The sequence below is a fragment of the Aotus nancymaae genome, unplaced genomic scaffold (genome assembly GCF_030222135.1).
Source record: "Aotus nancymaae isolate 86718 unplaced genomic scaffold, 86718_ANA_hifiasm-v0.15.2.pri h1tg000022l_1, whole genome shotgun sequence".
Lineage (NCBI taxonomy): Eukaryota > Metazoa > Chordata > Mammalia > Primates > Aotidae > Aotus > Aotus nancymaae.
Window position 1 is genome coordinate 36,877,223 of NW_026988435.1, and position 27,294 is coordinate 36,904,516.

Here is a 27,294-nt window from a genome sequence, read left to right on the forward strand (position 1 = left end):
TTGGCATTCATTGACAATCCCCTTGCCTTTCAAAGTTCCTTAACAAAGAGTCATACATACTTTGAGACTGAGTAAAATAAACAAGAAATCTTTTGATGTTAAGCCGAGTTTGTTTGATTTTTCAGGCTGAACATACAAAGACTGTTTCTAGGAAAATTTGTGCTTTGTACAGATAGAGGAACCTCCCAAGAATTTTGATTGTGGCTTCCAAAATCTAAGATTTCAAAAAGCTGCTTTGCCTATTTTACAATATAAAATTTCCAAAAAATCATCACTGTTTTGATTGCTTTTTGTTTTTCTTGAAAAGGCATGTGTTTAAACATTAGCCTTCTTAGTTGAACTGTTATTTCATGTATTTCTATTAGAATGCTGATACTGACTTGAAACTTACATGGCTAATAGAATACCATGAAGTTTAGGAAACTAAGGGCTCATTTATGTTGTATTTCTTGGAACACATGTGGGATCAAGATCAAAATAATTATTTCTTCTTCGTTTTGGTGTTTGTCTCTTTGGGGAATTAAAATTTATTCCCAACCATTTGTAGGACTACACTCTAGCAGGAATCTGAATCGAAAAGACTCCTTATTTCTGAGTTTATGTAGGTGAGGACCAAGTGACCATTGAAGATGCAAGGGTGATCACAGAGACTACTCAACACTTAATTGATTAATTCTAAAATGCATTCATTGAATACACATGCTTTGTGTGCCTTTTATGGGCCAAACCATGTAACAGATGCTGGGAATACAGTTCTTGTTCTCAGGGGACCATAGTCTTGTCTGAGAAACAGACAGTGAACATCAGTTTCCAATAGATCTAGTTCTAGGCTTAGAGCATTCAGAGGGAACAACAGAAAAAAATCCACTGAGACCATTCTAGGGTCCAAACAGGACCTGTGGTCCAAAGTTAGAATGGCAAGAAAGGGGGAAGACAGAGAGGGAGCTCGGGTAGTGTTCTTCAAAGGATAAATTCAGTTCTCTAAGAATAGTTTACTAGTCCTTTTTTTTGAGTTAGAGTTTCACTCTCGTCACCCAGGCTGGGTGCGATGGCACAATCTCGGTTCACTGCAACCTCTGCCTCCCAGGTTCAAGCAGTTCTCTTGTCTCAGCCTTCCTAGTTACTGGGATTACAGGTGCCCGATACCGTGCCTGGCTAATATTTGTATTTTTAGTAGAGATGGGGTTTCACCATGTTGGCCAGCCAGGTCTTGAACAATCAGACCTCAGGTGATCCGCCCAAGGTGCTGGGATTACAGGCGTGAGCCATTGTGCCCAACCAGTTCACTAGTTTTAATTACTCTCCATAGTTATTAATCTATAGAAATTCTATAGTAAATCGAATATTCAGGATTGCCTAATGTAGACTTACTGATTTAGAATATCATTCCTTTGGTATGTTTCTACAAATTACCGGTGCTCAATTTTTCTCTTTTCAGTTTTTTTTTTTTTGAGACAGCGTTTCTTTCTTGTTGCCCGGGCTGGAGTGCCACTGCACCCAGGCTCTCTTTTCAGTTTTGAACTTGTTGATGGACAGTGTCTACAGTCTCTTGACAGTTACATAATGTGTCTCTATTTAGGTTTAAGCTGTCACCTTCCCCAGTGCAGCATCTATGTAGCCCCAGAGGGAGCATTCTAAAAGGTAAATCTGAGCCTGGTGCAGTGGCCCATGCCTGTAATCCCAGCACTTTTGGGAGCTGAGGTGGGAGGATCACTTGAGGCCAGGAGTTTTAGGCTGGCCTGGTAGCAAGATCCTATTTCTACAAAAAATAACAATAAATAAAAATTAGCAGGCTAGTGACGCATACCTCTAGTCCCAGCTACCCTAGAGGCTAATGTGAGAGGATCGCTTGTGCTCAGGAGTTCGAGGCTACAGTGAACTATGATCTCATCACTGTACTCCAGTCTGGTATCAAGGGCCTGTCTCTAAAAAGTAAGCCTGGGTACAGAGGCTCACACTCTTAATTCCAGCACTTTGGGAGGCTGAGGCAGGTGGATCACTCGAGGTCAGGAGTTTCAGACCAGTCTAGCCAACATGGTGAAACCTCATCTCTACCAAAAGTACTAGCCGGGCGTGGTGGTGCATGCCTGTAGTCCCAGCTATTCAGGAGGCTGAGGCAGAAGAATCACTTGAACTAGGGAGGTGGATGTTGTAGTGAGCCACGATCACACTACTGCACTCCAGCCTGGGCAACAGAGCAAGATTCTGTCTCATAAACAAAAATTAGCCGGGCATGGTGGCAGGTGCCTATAATTCCAGCTACTCAGGAGGCTGAGGTAGGAGAACCTGGGAGACAGGTTGCAGTGAGCTGAGATTGAACCATTGCACTCCAGCCTGGGTGACAGAGCAAGACTCCGTCTCAATAAATTAATAAATAAAAGGCAAATAAATAAAAGGCTCATTTCTGCTGAAAATCTTTCAGTGGCTCCATCACCCCAGTGGGCCAGTGGGGCCACGGGCAAGTTCTGCTTCCACTCTCACATCCTTGCCCTTGGGATTGTTTGATCCCTCCTGAGTAATTGCCCTCACCTGGAAAGCAGTTGTATGAACTTCTCTTCATTCTTTGTAGACTGGTGGCCTTTCCTGCATGCTCAGTTAATCAATTTCTCTTCTCTGCTTCCTTTGTCCTTTGGCCTGCTCTGTGGTGTTGTATGAAACACATTGTGCCAAAATTGTTTACTTTCTGTTCCTGTTGAGCTCTTTGAGGTAGGACCTGTGCCTTTCTTTGGACCTTTACGTTCATCACAGTAACTGTCATATAATAAACAGTCAATAATTAATTTATGCTGAGCAATGTAACACACATTAATTTGTTAACATTTACTAGATGATAAAGGTGACTGAAAAAAACATTTTTAAACTTTTTACTCTACCTAGGACACTTCTAAGTGTTTTACTTATGTTAAAACTCATTTAATTATCCTTGTTAAAAAATTACTCTGATGCTTGTTAAAATAGTTAGGAAGACTTTATTCAAGACTGTTGCAATGGTAAGGAGAGATCCAGCTCAATTCTGAATCCAGCAAGTACAAATGGAGATTTATAGTCGAGTAGCAGAGTATGATCAGTGGATGGAAATTGCTAAGAGAAGACATCAAGGTCAAGAGATTCTTTTAAAACCGTCTTAGTTCTCTTGGGCTGCTGTAGCAACCTGCCATGGACTGGCTGCCTTAAAAAATCAAAATTTATTTCTCATGGTTCTGAAGGCTGATAAGTCTCAGATCAAGATGCTGACAAATATAGTTCCTGGTGAGGGCCTTCTTTGTGGTGTGCTGATAGTCACCTTCCTGCTGACAGAAAGAGAGATCATCTCTCTGGTGTCTGTTCTTATAAGGGTAGCAATCCCATTCACGAAGGCTCCACTCTCATGACTTTATCTCCCAAAGTCTCGCTCTCCAAATACCATGACCTTGAAGGCTAGTGCTTCAAAGTATATATTTTGAGAGGACACATTCAGTCCATGGCACTGACTTAACAAGATTGTTGCTAAAGGCAGGCCTAGAATTTACACATCAAAGCTGGGGTAAGAAATTTGATCAACTATCAAAGGTGATCAGATATCTCAGATGGGGTGATTCTCACTAAACTGACTTAGCAGGATTCTTTGTAAAACTGAGCTAGGCAGGCTGAAGACAGGAGGGAATTGAAGGAGGTTGTGACTTAGTTGAGGAGGGCTCAGAGGAGCCTGAGTTTGATTAAGGAGAGGGTCTTTGTCACTGTTAGTAGCCTTTTGACTTAGGTGCTATTAATACATTTTGTAGACAAAGAATCTAAAGCTTAGAAAGAGGATAAGCAACTCACAAGGTCCATACCAGTAAGTACCCTACTTGGATTCTAGCTGGCATGCTTTGTGTTCGATAACTTTAAACTACTGATCATCTGGACCCTGCTTGTGATGGCTGAATTCGCTTTTGCTAACCTGCTGTGAGCATCAGTGGGAGTTTGCCTCTGCTTTAAAATGACTCCTGGTATTGCTGCCCTTAGTGCTGTCAGCCTGTGATTTCCACTGGAGCAACATACTCAGGTTACAGCACTGGGTAACATTTACATGTTAGCAGCTTTCTTGAAATTTGAAATAGATGTGTAAGTATCTCATTTATATACATTTCTAGTTTCTTTATACAACAGAATAACTTATGTCAAATTTCTAAATTTGACTAAACATTTCTATATTTAATGGAATCTTACCAATTAAATATAGTCACAGAAGGAAGAAAATATGAAAATTAGGATTTCAGATGTTTGAACATAAAAGATAAGTTTTTTTTTTTTGAGACAGAGTCTCGCTCTGTCGCCCAGGCTGGAGTGCAGTGGTGTGATCTTGGCTCATGCAATCTCTGCCTCCCTGGTTCAAGTGATTCCCCTGCCTCAGCCTCCTGAGTAGCTGGGACTACAGGCATGCACCACCACACCCGGCTTGTTTTTTGTATTTAGTAAAGACAGGGTTTCACCATGTTGGCCAGAATGACCTCGATCTCCTGACCTTGTGATCCACCCACCTTGGCCTCCCAAAGTGCTGGGATAACAGGTGTGAGCCACTGCGCCCAGCCAAAAGATAATTTTAAACATTGTCAGTAATCTACTTTTTTGGAGACAGCGTTTTTGCTCTGTCATCCAGGCTGGAGTGCAGTGGCATGATCTTGGCTTACTGCAACCTCTGCCTCCCAGGTTCAAGTGATTCTCCTGCCTCAACCTCCTGAGTAGCTGGGATTACAGGCATGTGCCACCACACTCTGGCTAATTTTTGTAGTTTTAGTAGAGACGGGGGTTTCACTATATTGGCCAGGCTGGTCTCGAATTCCTGACCTCACATGATCCACCTACCTCTGCCTCCCAAAGTGCTGGGATTATAGGCGTGAGCCACCTCGCCCAGCCCAGTAATCTATTTCTATGAAAAACTCTTCAAATATAGGTGAACCCTGTAAGCTTTATGAATCAACTGTTTCCTAAATGGTAATACGTGAAGTATGACAGTTTTTTATGTGATTTTTATTCAATTTTCTAAGAAAAATAAAAATTAAAACACATACATAGCTGCTCTTCTCTTCAGGACTAGTCTTGGTTACATTTTGTATTTTAATATGGTGCTTTGCTCATACCCTTCTTGCTTTTTTTTTGCCTACAATGCTGTTCCCACTTGCGTCTATATAGTACTTCTAATTTAAATAATACACACTTGTATTCTGCAGTGATTTCTTACTCTCTCAGTCAGGGTTTGTACCTTTTTTTCTGAGCTTTCACAGACCTGTGGAAGGCCACAGTTTATCTTATCTGATATAATGTATGCGAAAGGAGTAACTGTATCATAGTACGAGTTTTAGATATAAGTGAGAATATTTACAGCACCTTATCCAACTTACCAGTTTTTGTTATATTTTCTTTCTGTGTCTTAAAAAAATCATGGTGGACAAATACCTCATATGAAGTTCTATATTTTTAATTGTCATATATTTCATTGTATGGTTATGTCTTTTTTGGAGACAGAGTCTTGCTCTGTTGCCCAGGCTGGAGTGCAGTAGCACAATCATAGCTCACTGCAGCCTCCAATTCCTGAGCTTAAGCGATCCTTCCACCTTGGCCTCCCAAGTAGCTAGAACTACAGTCATGTGCCACTATACCTAGCTAATGTTTTGGTTTTATTTTTGTTATTATTTATTTTTTTTAAAAAAACCACTATATTGCCTAGACTGGTATGAAACTCCTGGGCTCAAGGAATCCTCCCACTTTGGGCACCCAAAGTGCTGGGATTACAGGCGTGAGCCACCATGGCTGGCTGGATTATCATAATTCACCTAACTATTCCTATACTCCTGAACAGTTAAGATTATTTCAGTTTTTAATTGTTAAAAATAAAGTCATGATGAATGCCTTTGGACATATATCTTTGTATATTGGATTATTTTCTTATGGCAGATTTGCAGGAGTTGAGTTATTGGGTAAACTGGAAAGAACATTTTTCCTTTATTTTTTATTTGTTTTCCATTTTTTAAGAGATAGGGTCTGGCCAGGAACTGTGGCCTTAATCCCAGCACTTTGGGAGGCCAAGGCGGGTGGATCACCTGAGTTCAGTAGTCAGAAACCAAACTGGCCAACATGGTGAAATCCCTTCTCTACTAAAAATGTAAAAATTAGCTGGGCATGGTGGTAGCACCTGTAATTCCAGTGACTCTGGAGGCTGAGACAGGAGAATTGCTTGAACCTGGGAGGCGGAGGTTGCAGTGAGCCGAGATCACACCTTGCATTCCAGGCTGGGTGACGGTGAGACTGTCTCAAAAAAATAAACAACAAAAAAAAGAGAGACAGGGTCTTTCACTCAGGCTGCAGTGCAGTGGTGCAGTCATAGTTCTCTGCAGCCTCCAACTCCTAGGATCAGTCCTCCTGCCTGAGTAGTTCTAGGCCTGTGGATGCATGCCATCATTCCCAGCTGATTTTTGTATTAATTTTTTATTTGTAGAGACAGGGTCTTACCGTCTTGCCCAGGCTAGTCTCAAACTTCTGGCCTCAAGCATTCCTCCTGCCTTGGCTCCCCAAAGTGCTGGGATTACAGGCAGGAGCCACTGCACCCAGCCACATTTTTTCTACTCTTGATACTTATCCTGTGATATGCTTTCCAAAGGAGTTGTAACAGTTTGCCCTCCCATCATCGATGTGAGACAGGGTCTCTTTGCTCTAATGGTATTAATATTAGAAATCTGCATTAAACTTATTTATTTTGAGGACTTACTTCCTTCCTTGTGGTAAACTTTCTGAACTAGGTTGACCTAAAGTAAACTGGCTTTAAGTAAAATTTCCCTTTGACAAAAACTTTTTAAGATCCATTTTAGGTGGGGTGTGGTGGCTCACGTTTGTATCCCAGCACTTTGGGAAGCCAAAGTGGGTGGATCACCTGAGGTCAGGAGTTTGAGACCAGCCTGGCCAACATGGTGAAACCCTCTCTCTACTAAAAATACCAAAATTAGCCATGTGTGGTGGCATGCACATATAACCCCAGCTACTTGGGAGGCTGAGGCAGGAGAATCACTTGAACCTGGGAGGCAGAGGTTGCAGTGAGCCTAGATCGTGCCATTGCACTCCAGCCTGGGCAACAGAGCGAGACTCTGTTGCAAAAAAAAAAAAAAAAAAAAAAAATCCATTTTAAAAGTTAGAATGTCAAGGAAATAGGAAAAGCTTTGTTAGAGAGAGAAATGTTAGTCAGTGAAATACATGTTGAATGCCTAAAGTTTTCTTCAATAACAATTGTTATCTTTTCAAAATCTTCTCCATGTTATTTGGAACTTTAAAGCTTAATACTCTGCTGGATTTTGCAAGAGTGAAACTAAAACACAGTCAAATTTGAATGTGCAGACGTACGTAAACTGGAATTCTGGATAAATTAGATTATAAACCAAACACATTTTGAGTCTAAGTGGGCCTTTAGAAAGTTTTTAATATTATGAGTAGAAGGGGAACCTTTCTGAAGAAAATAAGAAATTGAGGAAATCTAGGATTTTCTTCTTTTTCTTTTATTTTGGATTGTAGTGTGTTCTGATTTTTAACGGAAACTTTCTTTTCTGTACTTTAATGGTGCAGCCAGATCCATGTAAAGAAATGGAGTGAAATCCCCAGGAAAGATGACTAGCAACAGGATTCTTTTCAGCTTTTCTCCCATTTCTCAGGCTTGGATATATTTCAGTGCACTTCAATCAAGTGAAGTGAGATTAAATATTTGAATCATCTGTCTGATGCCCTTCTGTTGGCTGCAGTCTATTTAATGTGTTTTAGTGATGCTAATGTTACTGAATGGTTTTTAGTTCTAAAACTTCTGGTAGTGATAAATCTTGTGCATGGAAGTCCCTTAGGTCACTTAGCAGAGCACAGTTGCTTTCTGTTAATGACTGCATTGTCCTTTGCTCTCATTTGAGATACCCAGTGACTTTTCATTGATGTTGCAGTAAGGCTTTTTTTTTCCTTGAACTTCTCCCATTCTTTACACACTGGTAAATAATCTTCAGCTGTAGCAGGAGGCAGCCCGCATGTATATGCGGATCAGATTTATCAATATGTACCTGTGCAGATTGCCTTTATCTCCTGATTAGGCAAATACTTAACAGTCCTTAGCAAAGACTGTAAGTGATTAAAACATCTCTCCATTGAGTTTTCCACTAACTCTAACTGGCAAAAGGAGTCAGTTGTATTGGACAGTAAAGTCTTACTGTCTTTGCTGTCCATTGTGGCATTACAGCTATGAAGATGTCAGACATGTGAAGTATTCACTGGATTCTCAGTTACTTACTTGTTATCAAGGCTTACATGTAGCTAATTTAATTTTGATGAATATGTTTAAACATAGAGCATTTTATAGTTACTGGCTCATGGTTTTTTATACAGTATATGCATATTTCATTTCTTTTACTACTGTCTTTCAGCCCATATTTAATTCATCCATTTGCAGCTGTTGCACTATTTTGTTGAAGCAGACTTAAAAAGCTGGCAGTAGGCTTTCCTACTTTCTTGGCCTTTTCAGTGTTGCAGTGTTACTTAATACAATTAGTGCTTTCTATGTAGTTTTTTCTTTCCTAAAGCTGAAGGGCCATATATCTCTAAAACTTTTCTCTGCCTATCTTTAACCACTGTTCATGCAGATGAGCTGATAATACGAGACTTGATTGCTGGCTGTATTTAGAGGTATACAATTTAATTACTCAGAGATAAAAGTGAGAGTAGTAAATTAGTGTACTGTGTTGTCTTAAGACTGTGATTTCAGTTCTTATGCTACAACATGGAAGTTTATTTATTTTAATGTTTTCCTTTATGTAAGCGTTTGCAATGTGTTGAAACTTCAGTTTTTATTTGGAAGTTTTGGAAGACAATTTTCAGATTTTTTTTTTTTTTTTTTTTTTCTGAGAGGGAGTCTCTCTCTGTTGCCCAGGCTGGAGTGCAGTCGTGTGATCTCTGCTCACTGCAACCTCTGGCTCCCTAATTGAAGTGATTCTCCTGCCTCAGCCTCCTGAGGCATGCGCCACCACGCCCAGCTAGGTTTTTTTTTTTGTATTTTTAGTAGAGATGAGGTTTCACCATGTTGGCCAGACTGATCTCAAACTCTTGACCTCAGGTGATCTGCCTGCCTTGGCCTTCCAAAGTGCTGGGATTACAAGTGTGAGCCACTGTGCCCAGCCTAGATTATCTCTTCTTCAGTGACTATATATATCTACATTACACAGATGACAACATTTTGTTCTCCTGTGACTTGGTTCATTACATTTTTTTCTTGTGCCAAAATAAGTGTTTGCAATTACTTGTGAAATTTTAACTTTTTTCATCATTTATTAATTTATATTTGAGAGGTTACTGGAAAGTATGTGAGTTGAAAATAGTTTAAACATATACAGTCTCATTAATTTGACTGTCAATTTGAAACTATTCCATAACTTAGATTTAAAATAAAATTTTGATTTGAAACACTCTCTTAAGATGGAGTCTTGCTTTTGTTGCCCAGGCTGGAGTTTTGTGGCACCATCTCAGGCTCACTGCAACCTCTGTCTCCTGGGTTCAAGCGATTCTCTTGCTTCAGCCTCCTGAGTAGCTAGGACTACAGGCGCCTGCCACCACACTCAGCTAATTTTTGTATTTTTAGTTGAGATGAGGTTTCACCACATTGGCCAGGCTGGTCTCAAGCTCCTGACCTCTGGTGATCCACCTGCTTCAGCCTCCCAAAGTGCTGGGATTATAGGCATGAGTCACCGTGCCTGGCCAAAACAGTCTTACCTCTATCAGGGGTTCTTAAAATTATTGTTTGCTTTAGTTTTGAGTTATGTTTTTTCCCAGGAATTACTTTTTCAGCTTTCAGGAACTTGATATAATGTTTTATTCTTGATGGCCCAGTAGAAAATAGAACCTTCTAGAAGAAATAAAGTCCTTCACTTTATTCAAGCTTTATGAATGGCTCTCCTATCTGCAGCTGTAGGGCTCTACAATCTGATTTTTCCAAACAAATAGACAAACTATGGATAATAATGGATAACATTAAACTATGGATAAACATTTTCAGATGTTACTTTGCAGTTAGTTGGTGGTCTGGAAGTGGAAAAAAAAGAGCTTCAAAGATGGAACTATTCATTTCATTTATCTCTTAAACAGGAATTCCTTTCCTGCCTCTCATTGCTGTTCCTTATTTTTCACCTTTATGTTGTAGCTAGGTTTTGGTTTTATTAGCTCCCTGATGAATTCTCTCCTCCTCTCAAAATTAAAGTAGGATGATTTAGAAGATCTGAGGTTAAAATCTGCCTTTTTAAGCTCTCTAGGCTAGATACCCTGACATTTCTCTTTGTGGAAATTACAGCAGTAGTAAAGGGACAAATTGTCCGAAATGCCAAGTGCTGTGCTGACGGCGGTACCTGGCAGTGATTGCTGAACACTGGTCATTCCTGAGTGTCCCCTTTTCACCTCCCATCCCCTGCTGCCACTCCCCCTAACAACAGAAATTCTGGGAGGAATGTCTGTTCCCTGTTTAGAGGACAACTTGAGTGATCACGATAGTTTGTCAGAAAGAATGTGGACAATGTCTAACATTTTTCAGTTTTAGTAATAAGATTCTCACTTTTATCAGCTTCTTTATCCTTCATGCAGTTTTAAAATATTACTCGTGAATAAGCTGCGTATCCCTTTTAGGTCATCTTGTTCTTCTACTTCAAATAGCACATACAGAAGCCATATTTGAGGCTCAGGGCTTCAGACATGACAATAGGGCATTGATCAGGTTGGCTATATGTTTGGGATTTGTCAGTTCCTTTGTCTATTTTTTGTCTGGCTTTCAGTACCTTTTCTCTGTATATCAATAGAGCTTTGTGTACCTCTTGCCTTTATGTGTAATCTTACAGGGCAACTTTCTCCTTTTCATTTATTTCCTGCTCAAAGAGTCATCTCAAGAGGGGAATCTGGTATAAGACTCACTTATAGAACAGGGACATAGGCTCTTCTAGTTGTTTTCATTCATTGCAGATTATTTTAAAAAGAGAAAGATTTCCTTGTATTTTTCTTTAATATTTTCCAATTTTGAATTTTTATGGATGCAAAGCCTCTAAAAGGGAAATATGCAGACAGTATTTTTTTTATGATTTAATTTTTATTCTAGATCAGAAACAGATATAGATAGATACCCAAAATCAAACCCTAACAACTCTCAAATATCAGATAATATTTGATATGGGTAGAATATGTTGTAAATTTTTTATGTTCCTGAGAATGCTTTTATATCCTTCGAGATATTTAAAATATACCCATTTTTATTTTTCTCCCACATTTGGACATTTCTTTCCCTTCAATATTTCATTGATGCCACATTTCTACCAGTTTTACTTTTGTATCCTATATCTTACTATCCTATAGTTTCTTCAAGCTGAAATTCAACCTTTTGAGCAACTTTAAAACAAAATTTTAAAAATACTTCTTTATAAAAGATGAATTATTACCTTAGTACCATAATAAAAATCTATCTCAAATAAATGAGTCTGAAGATTGGGAAGGGACACCATGAAGTGGGTTTATAAACAGGCCTTTTAAAATGCAAGTCCAACTGGCTGGGGACAATTGGCTCATGCCTGTAATCCCAGCATTTTGGGAGGCTGAGGTAGGTGGATTGTTTGAGCTTAGGAGTTCAAGGCCAGTCTGGGCAACATGGTGAAACCCCGACTCTACAAAAATACAAAAATTAGCCAGGTGTGGTGGCACACACTTATAATCCCAGCTACTTGGGAGGCTGAGGTAGGATGGCTTAAGCCCAGGAGGTGGAGATTGCAGTGAGCTGATATTGCGCCACTGCTCTCCAGCCTGGGTGACAGAGCCAGATCCTGTCTCAGAAAATTATAGAATAAATAAATAAGTAAGCCCAAAAGGAATTTAATTCTTTTAGAGACAGGGTCTGACTCTGCTGCCCAGGCTGCAGTGCAGTGGTGCCATTATAGGTCACTACAACCTAGAACTCCTGGAACCAAAGGATTTTCCTGCTTCAGCTTCCCCAAGTAGCTGGGACTATATAGGCATGCACCACCACACCCAATTTTTAAATTTGCTTTTTGTAGAGACAGCATCTTGCTATGTTGCCCAAGCTGGTCTTGAATTCCTGGACTCAAGAGATCCTCCTGCCTCAACCTCCCAAAGTGCTGGAATTATAGGTCTGAGCCACCCACCCTGCCTGAATTTTTTTTTTTTTTTTGAGTCAGAGTCTCGCTGTCACCCATGCTGGAGTGCAATGGCATGATCTCAGCTCACTGCAACCTCCGCCTTCTGGGTTCAAGCGATTCTCCTGCCTCAGGCTCCCAAGTAGCTGAGATTGCAGGTGCCTGTCACCACGGCTGGCTAATTTTTGTATTTTTAGTAGAGATGGGGTTTTGCCATGTTGGCCAGGCTGATCTTGAATTCCTGACCTCAGGTGAGCCAATGCGCCTGGCCCTGAATTGGTTAAATATGAGGATGAACAGGTCTCTGCTGTCCTTACTCCTCTGGCCTCTAATACCTTCTAGCCATCTTGCCTTACTTTGGTGGGGAGGGAGACAGATGTAGTTGTTCACAGTTGAGAGCTGCTGAAACACTGCGACTTTAAGGACAGTAGGAGGGAGAAAGCAAGCCTAATCCATTTATAAATGTTCCATTATATACAAAACACCCTTCCTACCAACAGTAGGTTCTTAACTACTGAGAGCAGGCATGCTTTGGTTGTGACTCCAGCAGCATGGATTGGTGGCATCTTACACTGAATAGTTTGGGCCTCCACTCTCCCCTCCTGTAACCTTTGCCTGTCACTAATTGTTTGGGCCCAGTTTCTTCATTTATATAAGAGGATTATAAGGTTTTTGTGAGGGAATGGTCAATAATTAAGTGAAAAACAGATGATGTATGTTCATAATCACCTTTTAGTCTTTAGGTCATTAAGCCCAGATTAGCCTGTTTTGGTGTTTTTGAAATCTGCTGATTATCTGGACTACATATTAGTAGTACATGTATCTTTTTCCTGTGATTTTTTTTTGAGATGCAGTCTCACTCTGCTGCCCAGACTGAAGTACAGTGGTATGATCTCGGCTCATGCAGTGCCACCAATCCATACTGCTGAAGTCACAAGCAAACCATGGCTGGTCTCAATAGTTAAGAACCTACTGTTGGTAGAAATGGTATTTTGTATATAATGGAACATTTAAAAATAGATTAGGCTTGCCTAGGCCTGGGTTCAAGCAATCCTCTCACCTCAGCCTCTTGAGTAGTTGGGACTATAGGCATGTGCCACCATGTCCAGCTAGTGTTTTTGTATTTTTTGTAGAGATGGGGTTTTGCCACATCACCCAGGCTGGCCTTGAACTCCTGTGACCGTTGTGAGAAATTGATTTGGACTCAAGTGGTCTACCCACTTTAGCCTTCACAAGTGCTGGGATTACAGGTGTGAGCCACTGTGCCTGGCCTGTAAATACATTTGAATTACCTTATTTCATCTTGCATACTTGTTATTTTTAACATGCCTTTTCTCCCTTTAATTTTTAAAAAATTTGGCTGGGCATGGTGACTCAAGCCTGTAATCACAGCGCTTTAAGAGGCATAGGTGGGTGGACCATTTTAGTGGCCAGGAGTTTGGGACCAGCCTGGCCAACATGGTGAAACCCTGTTTTTTCTAAAAAAAAAAAAAAATAAAAAATAATTAGCCAAGCATGGTGGCACACACCTGTATTCCCAGCTACTTGAGAGGCTGAGTCAGGAGAATCGCTTGCCCGAGGGAGGCGGAGAGTGCAATGAGCTGAGATTGAGCCATTGCACTCCGGCCTCTTAAAAAAAAAAATAGAAAAAAAATTTTCAGATTTTTAACTTTTTTTTTTTTTTTTGAGATGGAGTCTCGCTCTGTTGCCCAGGCTGGAGTGCAGTGGTGCGATCTTGGCTCACTGCAGCCTCTGCCTCCTGGGTTCAAGCAATTCTCTTGTCTCAGCCTCCCGAGTAGCTGGGATTACAGGCGCCTGCCACCACACCAGGCTAAGTTTTGTATTTTTATTAGAGACTGGGTTTCACCATGTTGGCCAGGCTGGTCTCCTAATCCTGACCTCAGGTGATTCGCCTGCCTTGGCTTCCCAAAGTGCTGGGATGAAGACGTGAGCCACTGTGCCCAGTCAAAAAAAATTTGAAAATTTTCAAACATTCAGGAAAGTTGAAAGAACAGCACAATGACGTACTTGTTTTAAAAGACCAACTACTGTTTAATTATTTGATATGAAGTTAAGTTTTAAATTATGCCAGTAATTTAGACTTTAGAAATTTTATTCCACATGATTAAATTTTGACTTTTTAACTACTGAACTTAGTATATGTGCTAGAACCTAAAATCCCTAATTGTGTATATTTTGTTTTTATTTTAATTTTTTTGGAATTGTTGCATATTTTCTGAATAATCTTTCTGTATTTATGATAGCAAAACTTTGTAACTGAAATAACAAATCTGTTTCAATATACTTTTTTTTTTTTTTTTTTTTGAGGTGGAGTCTCACTCTGTTGCCCAGGCTGGAGTGCACTGGCGTGGTCTCCACTCATTGCAAACTCCACCTCCCTGGTTCAAGTGATTCTCCTGCCTCAGTTTTCTGAGTACCGGGATTACAGGTGAGTGCCACCACGCCCAGCTAATTTTTGTATTTTTAGTAGAGATGGGTTTCACCATGTTGGTCAGGCTGGTCTTTAACTCCTGACCTTGTGATCTGCCTGACTCAGGCTCCCAAAGTGCTGAGATTACAGGCGTGACCCACTGCACCTGGCCAGTATACTTTTTTATCATGCAAAATGACATTTTAATAAATATTGATTTAAGGATGATCATTCTGTTTTATAAATACACGTTTATTAGAGGTCTTCTACTTATCTATATCAACATTAGGGATTTTAATGTAAATACCAAAATTTAGGATCATCAGTATTTTTTCTTTTGACTTTGTGTAATTAGCTTTTTTCTGAAGCTGAAATGAAGAATGATTAAAGACTTCTCAAACATATTCTAGCTTTGTTTTAAAAATCCTAAAAGTACCCAAACTTGAAGAAACTCTACCTGTTTTTTTCATTGCTTAATATTTATTCTCTGTTTTTCTATTTTTTTTTTTTTTTTTTTGGTGGCGGGGATCTAAATAAGGAGTCTCAATAAAATATCTAGGTCAAGCAATATTTTTATAAAGGTTTGAATAACTTGCTGAAAGCGTGTATTTTGTGTAAAGTGTGCAAAAGAAGGAAACAATTGTACTTTCATTGGGAAGAGACTAAAAGGAAATGTAAATACCAAGCTGTTAATAGAGGTTGCCTTTGGATAGTGGAATCGTGGATTTTTTTTTCCTATCTTTTCAGTTTTCTAAATTTCCCACAGTGGTCACCTATAACCTTTTTCATTAAATGGGGAAAGTGTGAGCAATCGTAATTTAGGCACTGTTGTAAACTACAAGTATTTCAGAGGGAAGAAATGGTAACTAGTAAATGGGACTGCGCCTATTTGCCTACCTGGTGCTGCCCTTCTCGCTTTGTTGTCTCCTCCCTGGAAGAACTCTAGGCCCTTAGCCCTGAGGTGCTGTCTCTGCCTGGGGCTGAGCTTCCCACACTCCTGGGGTAACCCTTCTGCTTCCTTGCTTCCTAGGCCACAGGGCCAGAGACAGAGAGAAGAATGCTTTTCCTTCCTTTTCTCTAGGTACGCTTCTGTGTTTGTTTTCAGGGTAGGTGACCTACCTTATGCTGCTGAGGTCCCCTCACAGGGATAGAACTAATTTCATTCACCTTTTTCTTTTCTTAACTGCTCTAGGCTTTCTGTTAGATTTTTAAAAAATATACGACTTCCAGCTTCTACATGATAAATCTTCACACTTCAGAAAGCTTTTCCTTTTTGTGTGTAAGAAGTAGAAGCTCGTTGGATTTACATGTCAGCTTTCTATTAATCTTAATTCCCCCATTCTGTTTCTGTGATCTGCTATGACATTAAAAAAAAAATTGGTCTCTCTTTCTTCTTTCGTTTTCCAGTGCCTTTATTGCATGAAACAGTGTCCCCCGCACCCTCAGCTTCACCCTGGTTAGTTTACCAAGCTAACTACTTCGTGCTTCTTTGGTGAAGTTCTTATTCCTAAAAGTATGAGGTTATGATATGGGCTCTGAATCCAGATTGACTCTCTCTTCCATTGTTTAATAAACTATATAAACTGTGCTTTAGTTTCCATATCTGTAAGAGGGAATACTAATATTATTTAACCTATAGGGTTAATAGGATTAAATTAGATAATATAGGTCAGTTGTACTTGTAAGCACTTAAACTTTCCATTAGTTATTATAAACTATTACCATTAAGGATCACACCAGTAAATCGTCACCAAAGTTGACTTCATTATTTTGGCCTAATGTTATTGTAGACTATTATCTTTGATTCTGGGAGTAAGACTAAGTTGTCGTTTGAATGAGATAAGGACCTCGAAATCAGTTGTTAAGACAACCTTAAAATGCTTTAATGAGGAGATAAAAATCACTGAACCAGCCTGTTGTTTTTATATTGGATCCATATAGCTTTGTACTGTACATTGGAAACAAAAATTTTTTCTGAGTAAATTAATAAGATGTAGAAAAGATATTAAGGTTTATTTTTAAATAAGCTCTAAATAGAAATGATAATCTGATTATAAATGAGAAGAATATGAAAAATATTTAATATGCTGGTGCTCCCACTCAAAAGATAAAATTTTACTACATATTTTCAGTTCTCTTAACATTTGAAAATTTTGCTAAATCTCAAATATACTCCAGAAATTTAAATGGAAAGACCTTATTAAAATAGTCAAATGCTCTTACTTTAGAAATTGAGGCACTAAAGTTCATTTCTCCTATTATTCTACATTGATGTTTCCTTTTGACTATACCTTTAGTGAGTTATGGCAGTAAAAGCAGTTTTACTTTTTTTTCTGAAAGCCTTCTCATATTGGATGACTTTATAACTTGCCTCTTGAAGTATATATATTTACTCACACAAATCAAACACTGATATCTGTGAAGTTGCATATCATCTTTTATGTTTGAATTTTGTTCATATACTTAACTGTCGCCCAGGCTGGAGTGCAGTGGTGCAATCTCAGCTCACTGCAACCTCTGCCTCCTGGGTTCAAGTGATTCTCTTGCTTCAGCCTTCCGAGTAGCTGGGATTACAGAGATGTGCCACCATGCTGGCTCATTTTTGTGTTTTTAGTAGAGAAGGGGTTTCACCATGCTGGCCAGGCTAGTCTGGATCTCCTGAGCTCAAGTGATTGCCCATCTCGCCTCCCAAAGTGCTTGGATTACAGGCATGAGCCACCATGCCTTGCCAAGTTTTTAATTGATGGCATTTTAAAGAATACCTCATATTCTATACTTTCCTGACATTTTCCCCACATATATGAAATTTAAAATCAGAGTATAGCTGTTACACGCATTTGTTACTTGGTAATAAAGGTATTTGGAAAATCACAGATCTTATAATTTTAATAAAAGACATTCATTTAAAAAAATACTGGATATATTGAACGTAAAATGAGGAATTCATGTTTTCCAGTAAAGCATTTTGGTTTCGACATAGACAGTGCTTCACCCTACCCTACTTCATTAAGAAAAACTTCATTTTTTTTTTGAGACAGAGTCTTGCTCTGTCTTGCAGGCTGGAGTGCAGTGGCTTCGGTTCACTGCAACCTCTGCCTCTTTTGTTCAAGCGATCCTCCTGCCTCAGCCTCCTGAGTAGCTGGGATTACAGGTGTGAGCCACTGTGCCCAGCCTCATTTCAGTTTTTAACTTGAGCCTAACTTTGAGTTTTTTTGTTTTTTTATTTTTTAGACGGAGTCTTGCTCTGTCACCCAGGTTGGAGTGCAGTGGTGTGATCTTGGCTCACTGCAACCACTCCCAGCTAATTTTTATATTTTTAGTAGAGCCGGGGCTTCACCATATTGGGCAGGCTGGGATTACAGGCGTGAGCCTGCGCTCCCGGCCAAATTTGAGATACTTTTTAAAAGATAAAATCTTTGTTGAGGCATATCAAGAATTACTACCTCTCTTGGAGGAGAGATGTGAATTCCACCAACATAGATATTCTAGTTTGTAGTGAACTGTTAGGAATGCTGTACTCTTGACTCTTAGTGTTTTCTTTGTGGCTTGTGGCCCTCTTTCCACTTTATTAATATGTAATTGAAGTGTACTAAATGCATATACTTGTTTCTATGCTTTTTCAATTTATTTTTTATTTCTTGAAAGGGGGTGGGGTCTATCTGTGTTGCCCAGGGTAGTCTTGAACTTGTGGCCTAAAGTGATGCTCCCACCTTGACATCCCAAAGCACTGGGATTACAAATGTGAGCCACTGCATTTAAAATGCATGTATTTAAAGTGTACAGTTTGGTTAGTTTTGACATAAGCATATATCTGTGAAATATCATTCCCAAGAGAGCAAACACTTCCGTTCCCCTGAAAGTTTCCTTATGCCTGCTCTCCGTGTTATATCCTTTCCTCTCCTCCCTTCTTCAGGCAACCACTGATGGGGTTTTTGTCACTATAATTAGTTTACATTTTCTAGAATTTCTCTGAAAGTGGAATCATATATACTTTTTTAACCTGACTTTTCTCACTTAGCATAATAATTTGGAGACTCATGCATGTTGTTGCATGTGTAACAGTTGGTTCCTTTTTATTGCTAAGTAGCATTTCATTGTATGGATAGATCACCATTTATTTATTCATTGATCAGTTTATTGACATTTGGGTTTCAGTTTTTGGCTCTTAAAAATAAAGCTTGATATAAACATTTGTGTAGAAATCTTTGTGTGAACATAAATTTTCATTTCTCTTAGCTAAATACCTAGAAGTAGAGTGGCTGGGTGGAATGGTAGCTGTGTAATGTTTTAAGAAAACTATATTTTTAAAAGTTTGTATGATTTTACATTCCTCCCAGAAATGTGTAGAGGGGTTCCACATCCTCACCAACACTAGATATGGTCATTTTTTTCTCATTAGCCATTCTTGAGGAAATATAGTGGAATGTCAAGTGATTTTAGTTTGCATTTTCCTTATGTTTAATAATGTTGAATGTCTTTTCATGAGTTAACGTTGGCCATTTCTAGAAGTTATTTTATGTTTCAGCCATTTCCTCACTGAGCTGTCTTATTTTTAAATTGTAGGAGTTCTTTATATATTGTGGATACAAGTCCTTTGTCTAATGTATGTATTACAAATGTTTTCTTTCTGTGGTTTGCTTTTTTGTTTTCATAATGGTTATCTTTTGAAGAACTTTTTTTTTTTTTTTTTTTTACTTTGAAGCCCAGTTTACTAATTTTTTCTTTTATAAATCATGCTTCTTTGTGTTTTGAGAAATTGTCTAGTCTAAGTTCAGGATATTCTCCCATCTTTTTAGATTTTTATATGAAGCATATATAGTTTTACATTTAGGCGTGGGACCCTTTTTGAATTAACTTTTGTGTATTATGTAAAGTGTCAGTGTATGTTTTTCTCCCTACCTGTGGATATCCAGTTGATCCATTTTGTTGAAAGACTTTTTTTCCTCTAGTGATTTGTCTTTACAACTTTGCCAAAAATCAGTTAACCAAACATGTAGATCTGTTTCTGAACTCTTCTGTTTTATTGATCTGTCACTTTACACCAATCCCAAAAGTCCTTGACTACTGTTGTTTTATAGTAAATCTTGAAATCGGGGTAAATCTTTCAACTTTGTTCTTTTAAAAATCTGCTCTGGTTATTCTAGGTCTTTAATGTCAGCTTGCCAATTTCTGCCACAAAGCCTGCTGCAATTTTGATTGGGGTTGCATTGAATATACAGACTTGGAGAGAAGGCCCATTTTTACAATATTTAATCTTCCAACCCATGAACTTAGTATCTTAACTTAGTTATCATTTACTTAGGTCTTCTTTAAGTTTTCTTAGCAATAGTTTGTAGTTCTAAGTGTAGAAGCCTTGTATGTGGGTTTTTTTTTGTGTGTGTTTTGTTTTTGTTTTTGTTTTGAGATGGAGTTTCACTCTTGTTGCACAGGCTGGGTTCAAGCGATTTTCATCCCTCAGCCTCCCAAGTAGCTGGAATTACATGCCTGGCTGATTTCGTATTTTTAATAGTGATGGGGTCTTACCATGTTGGTCAGGCTGGTCTCGAACTCCTGATTTCAGGTGATTCACTGCCTTGGCCTCTCAGGGTGCTGGGATTATAGGCTTGAGCCACTGCACCCGGCCTGTCTTTTGTTAAATTTATACTTAGAAATTTTACATTTTTTGATGCTATTATAAAACAGTTGTTTTTCTTAATTCTACTTACTTTCCAATTTATTGCTTGCTAGTATTTAAGAATTCAGCTGATTTTAATACATTAACGTTTTATCCTGCAGTTTTGTTAAATTCACTTACTGATTATAGTCATTGTTTTCTAGATTCTCTGGGATTTTCTATATAAACAGTGATATCTATAAATAAGGAGAGTATAATTTTTCTTTTCCAATCTTTATGCCTATTTTTTGCCTGTAGTTTTTCTTGCCTGATAACTTTCCTCCACGTCAATGTTGAATAGAAATGGTAAAACCAGGTATCCTTGCCTTCTTCCTGATCTCAGGTTGAAAAATTCAGTCTTTAATCATTAACTGTGATGTTAGATGTAGGTTTTTCATGGATGCCCTGTATCTGTTTGTAGAAGTTTCCGACTAATTCTAGTTTACTGAGTTTTTTTTTTTTAATCATGAGTGGATGTTGAGTTTTTGTCAAAAGCTTTTAAAAAAAAATCTATTGACATGATCATATGGGCTTTCTACTTTATTCTGATAATATGGTATATTACATTAATTGGTTTCCAAATGTTTAAACTAACCTTGCATTTCTAGGATAAATAACTTGGTTATATTTTAGTATCATTTTTATATAAAAGCCTTCAATTTTTAATTTTTGTGATGATTTTTGTATCTATATTCTTTAGGGATCTTGTTCTATTATTTATTTATTTATTTGTAATGTCTGTGAGGTTTTGGTCTTATAGTTGTATGACCTCAAAAAGTGAGGTGGGCAGTGATCTCCTCTTTGTTTGAGAAACTTTGCATAATTTTTGTATTATTTCTTCTTTGAAAGGATTCACCAGTGAAACAGACTGTGGCTTTCTTTTTGGGGAAGGTCGTCTCACTCTGTTGCCGAGCTGGAGTACAGCGGTGGAATCTCGGCTCACTGCAACCTCTGCCTCCCAGGTTCAAGCGATTCTCCTGCCTCAGCCTCCTGAGTAGCTGGGACTACGGGTTTGCGCTACCACACCCAGCTAATTTTTGTATTTTAGTAGAGATGGGGTTTCACCATGTTGGCCAGGATGGTCTCAATCTATCTCTTGACCTTGTGGTCCACCCGTCTCAGCCTCCCAAAGTGCTGGGATTATAGGTGTGAGCCAACGTACCCGGCCAGGGATAGTTTTTAATTATAAAATCAGTTTTTTAAAATAAATATAGGAGTATTCAGATTCTCATATCAATTTTAGTAAGCTTTATTTTCCAATAAATCTGTTTCTTTTATCTACATTGTCAAATTTGTTGGCATAAGACTATTTTTGCTATTTCTTATTTTTTAAATGTTTGTAGGATTGATGGGGATGCCCCTTATTTCTATGATTTTTTTTCTCTCTCTGTGTCTAGCTTGAGGTTTGTAAAAATTTTTTTTCAAAGAACCAGAGTTTGATTTTGTCATTATCTCTTTTGTCTTTGTGTGTGTGTGTGTGTATATATATATATATATATTCATCCTGTTATATCTTTGTTATTTCCTTTCTTCTACTTACTTTTGGTTTACATTTCTTTTTCCAAGTTTTTTTTTCTGTGTTGTTTAGAATATTAACATTTAATGTAATTATCGGTTGTTGCAATTTTAGACCTGTCATCTTACTATTATTGGTTTTGTTTGTTCTTTCTGTTTTTTTTCTTCTGTTTCTTTTTTCTTGACATCTTTGAAGTTTTAACATTTCATTTTCATTTGTCTCTTAACTTTCTGGCCATATCTTTTTCTGTGGGGGGGGTGTGTGTGTGTGTGTGTGTGTGTGTGTAATTAATTGCTCCAGGTACTAAATATATTTACTTAACCTTTTATAATCAACTTAGAGTTATTATTTTATCACTTTGTGTAGAATGTAGAAGACTTGCAGCCATATAAGTCCCTTTACTCTCCTCCCCACAGACATTTATGTTATAGTTGTCATATGTGTTATATTTATGTTGAAACCGTGCTACACAATGTTACAATATTTGCTTTCAAAAGTCCACATATTTTAAAGAGCTTAATAGGAAAAATAATTTTATATTTACTCAGATGTTTACCATTTCTTTTGCTCTGCCTTAAAGATCTAAGTTTCTCTATAAAATTTTCATTTGATTCTTTTTAAACTAGTTTTTCTTTCTCTGCTGATAACTTGTATCTTTTCATTAATTTGTGTTTGTGTTTGCCTCATGGAAAATAGGGGTAATCGCTGTTCTAGAGTCTTTGTCTGATAATTTCAACATTTTTATTGTCTTAGAGTTGGCATCTGTTGATTTCAGTTGTTTGTTGTTGTTTTTTAGCATTTGTCGGATTTTCCTACTTCTTTGTACGTCCAGTAGTTTTGGATTATATCCTGAACATAGTGAGTTTCATGTTGTATAGATGTTGTGTGCTGTTGTACTCCTCTGCAGAATGCTGTTTGTTTCAGCAGGTATCTAACTTGGTTAGATCTACCTTGGTTATATACCAGAATACAAATTCTCTGTGCTGTCTGTGGACATGAGCTCCTTTCTTAGTTCAGTTTTCAAGAGCATTGCTGTGTTACTTTGAGTCTGCCCTGCATATCCATAGCTCAGGTGTGAGCCTGAGACTAGAGGGAGTTCATTCACACAATGGGAGGTCCCTGTTTCCTCCAGAGCTTTTTCCTCTCTGGTTTTCCCCACACTTTATAGCCCAAAGGGGCCTTTTTTATTAATTCCTTTAACCACAAAGACTGTGTTTCTGTTGGAGTTTCAGTCTCTGCACCTGTGCTTCACTGTGCTGCTCCATGGCTCCCTGACTAGGACCCACCCGTGGGGCAGAGTTGTAGAGAAAAGACTACGAAGCAGAAACTGTTTACTCACCTCCAAGATCTTCCTACTTTTGTCTACTTCTCATTGTCCTCAAATATTATAGTTACATTATATGTATATCTATAAGTAAAAATGGTCTCTTTTTAATGCTTCCAGTATCATAGTATTAAGCTAATGGTAACTGCATAAAATCATTGTTTCTGAAGATAATTTTTGAGATTTATAGGGAGGTAGAAATGCATGAATTTCCTCTGGCTTTGCCGTTTGTTGCATAGTATTATGTATAATATTTTCTTAGCCAAAAGGTTTAAAGAAAATATTAGCAAATCAAACCTAGTTGTGTAGTGAAAGAATAACATGCATATATAAATTAGGTCTATTGTACAAATTCTAGGATAATTTAATATTAGCAAATATATCATTATAATTCAGAATGTAAGTAAAGGAGAAATTCATTATTATCTCATTAGATGTTTAAAGAAAGCTTCTGAAAAAAAATTAGCTGCCATTTCTTAATAAAATTATAAAAAATAGGAATAGGAAACTACATAAACATGGTAAATAATCTTTACTAAAATATAACTACAAACCAACCTATTAAAATATGAAATACCAAAACTATCACAGTGAAAATCATAAGGTAATATAAAAATTATTGCTATCCAACCAAATAAAGAGATCATACATCATTTAAAAAAAATTATTGCTATCATGACTATTTTGTATAGTTTAGTATTATTGCTTTGGGCCAGTAATGTAAGGCTAAATTCTTTATTTCCAGCAGATACAGATCTAGGAAATCTAGATCTATATGTGAGACTATTGGCACTAATAAGAAAATGTGGTAAAGTAGCTGGATACAAAGAAGAGAAATCAATTACCTCTTTATTTTCCAACAAAGTAAAAACTGAAAGTAAAACTGAATGGGGTGAGCGTGGTGGCTCACACCTGTAATCCTAGCACGTTGGGTGTCCGAGGCTGGTGGATTGCCTGAGCTCAGGAGTTCAAGACCAGCCTGGGCACCACGGGGAAACTCTGTCTCTAAAATCAAAACAAAACAAAAAAACTGAATGAGCAGAATATATTCTCATATATTGAATATCTGTTTTACTATGCATTTAAAATCCAGAGCTTACCATTTTTGAGAAGCTCTTCAAAAAGATGTATGACATGTTGATTCCAAAAGAACATTGTGAGGATTAAGTGAGATAAAACACATGAAAAAATTTTAAGAAAATTATCAAGATTGCCTATATAATATATTGAATGAGAAACTGAGGAGGAAAAGAAGGGCAGCTGCAGTTTCTAAAGGGAATCTACGGTGAGTAGTAGTCCAGTTCACAACTAGATTTCGAGACCTCTGGTTAAATATGGTGCCTTGACCATACTTGTTTTCTCTTTTCCTTCCCTGAAGTCTACAATAATCTCAAAGGAAGCTTACAAACGTTAATTCATAGCTAAGCAGATGGCGGGGGCGGTGGCGCCTATAATCCCAGCCACTTGGGAGGCAGAGGCAGGAGAATCACTTGAACCCAAGAGGTAGAGGTTGCAGTGAGCCAAGATTGTGCCACTGCACTGCAGCCTGGGCAACAGAGCAAGACTCTGTCTCAAAGAATAAATAAATAAAATAATAAAATACACAAATAAATCTTAATTCATAAGGAGAAAGATAATAGTAAAGGAGACAATGACCAAAGATTTTAACGATTTCTGAAAAACCCGAAAGGGAATAGAGGGAGTAGTAACCGAGTTCACAGAGGAAGATACCACCTGAGGACCTACAGAGATATAAATCAGCATGCCCCAGGGATAGCTTGAGGGAATTCCTGTGCTTGGAGGCTCCCTATATTCCAAAAGTCAAAAGTCAGTTTTACAGCTCACAGTGGCAATTCCTTAAAAGTCCATATCCAGATCTTCTAGGCCTTCCTCTTCTAAGCCTCAGCAGATGAGTATAGATTTCAATCCCCTGTCTGCTGGGGAAATGGGAGGAGCACCAGAACCAGAGGTGCTCCAGACTAGGTGAAGCATGGGATTGAAAGTCAAGTGACCCTGTACAGGACTGCATGGTGAAGTGTAGGGTCCTACCTCTTTCTCCCTTCTTCACTGCTCCCCAAGGCAGCACTTAGGTGAGTTGATCCCTTCATATCTCACCCAACACTTCTTTCTATCTGGCAAAATTTAACAGCTTCTGTGAAAGAATCTCCGCATACTGAACATTTGGAGGTCTCCCAATCAAAAGGTGACTCAGTATACCTGAAGATTTTACATAGAAGCCCATCAGTCAACAAACCTGCCACTCACACTGAGCTTGGGCAGTTTTTTAGTGCTTCATTGTTAAATATGGAGGTGCATCCAGGGATCACTAGATATATGAGGAAAGCCTTAAAAGTGAAAGAGATGGCTGAGGCAGGTAGATCATGAGGTCAGGAGTTCAAGACCAACCTGACCAACATGGTGAACACCTGCCTCTACTAAAAATAGAAAAATTAGCCAGGCGTGGTAGCAGGCGCCTGTAATCCCAGCTCAGGAGGCTGAGGCAGGAGAATTGCTTGAACCTGGGAGGTGGAGGTTGCAGTGAGCTGAGATTATGCCATTGCTCTCCAGCCTGGGCAACAGATTGAGACTCTGTCTCAAAAAAAAAAAGGGGGAAAGAGACCCAAACCAGTTAGTGAGCCAACGAACGAAAAAGGAACCCAGAGGAATCTAATGATCCAAGAAACAGAGGAAAACTAAAAGCAAAATAAAATAATCAGAGGAAATTAAAGTGTCATTTTTTTTTTTTTTTTTAAAGAACAGAGTGCTAGGAATAGAGAACAAGAAAGTGCTTTTAGAAATTTAATAATGTTAGCCGGATGTGGTGGCTCACGCCTGTAATCCAAGCACTTTGGAGGCCAAGGCGGGTGGATCACCTGAGGTCTGGAGTTCAAGAAATTTGAAAATGTGATAGTGGGAAAAAACTTCTGTGGACAAATTGGAAGATGAAATTGTGGTATATTAGGGCAAGAGACTGTCATATTAAAAAATCTAGATTTGACTATACTGTACTTATAATCACAGTACTAAATCTGTGAATATTTAGTCCTCATTATTTATTCTTGTTTGTTTGTTTGTTTTTTTGAGGCAGGGTCTCATTTCCATTGCTCAGGCTGGGGTACAGTGACACCACCATCTCAGCTCACTGCAGCCTTGATCTCCTGAGCTCAGGTTATTCTTCCACCTCCAACTCCTGAGTAGCTGGGACTACAGGCTTGTGCAACAACTTTTTGTATTTTTAATAGTAACAGGGTTTTGCCATGATGCCCAGGCTGATCCTGAACTCCTGGACTCAAACAATCTGCCCAACTCAGCCTCTGAAAGTGCTGGGATTTCAGGTGTGAGCCACTGCGCCCAGCCAGTATTCATTTTTAACTGTGCATTTACTCTGTCAAAATTAAATTAAACATAGGGAAAAATATTCACTAAATCTGGATTTTTGTTTTTAGCTGGAGAAAGGACTGGCTTTTTTTCACATTGGCTGTTCATGAATAAATAATACCTGATGGAGATTTTTGGAGCATTAGATTTGTGTTTGGTATGCTGGGACAGATGTTAGTGGAATATGCGTTGTTTACAGTCTTTCTCAAAATCTTTCAGTGTTTTTCACTGAAAAACACTGTGGAGTCCTGCTAATTCCACAGCCTTTGGTCACCAAATGAATAAATTGCTGTAATCACTTACCCTCTCTGATTTTCATTTTCCTGATCCCTGATATGAGGATGGTAATAATGGTAACCTATCTCACAGGGCTGTGATGATAAGTAAAAGAGATAAGACCTATAAATTACCTAGTAAAGTGTGTAGCATGTACTAAGTGCTCAATGAAAAGAAGCTGTGATTATAACCATCAACTAGATGCACTGGTATTTATAGATGGTTAAGAAAAAGGCACAGTCAGCCCTCTGTATCCATGGGTTTCACGAAGTCCAGGGTTTAACCTACCACAGATTGAAAACATTTGGGGGAAAAAAATTGTGTTTGTACTAAACATGTACAGACTTCTAAGCAATACAGTATAACAGTTGTTTACATAGCATTTACATTGTATTAGGTATTGTAAGTAATCTAGAGATTATTTAAAGTATACAAGAGGATGTGCTTAGTTTATATGCAAATACTGTGCCATTTTATATCAGGGACTTGAGGATCCATGGATTTTTTTTTATCGATAGGAGGTCTTGGAACCAATCTTCCTGGGATAATGAGGGACAACTG

At 38.4% G+C, this 27,294-nt stretch overlaps 1 protein-coding gene across 9 annotated transcripts in view; it reads left to right on the top strand.

Annotated features, from left to right (window-relative positions):
- ITSN1 (intersectin 1) overlaps positions 1-27,294 on the top strand; it is a 247,056-nt gene that overhangs the window by 42,371 nt on the left and 177,391 nt on the right. The gene's annotated exons all lie outside the window — the stretch shown is intronic.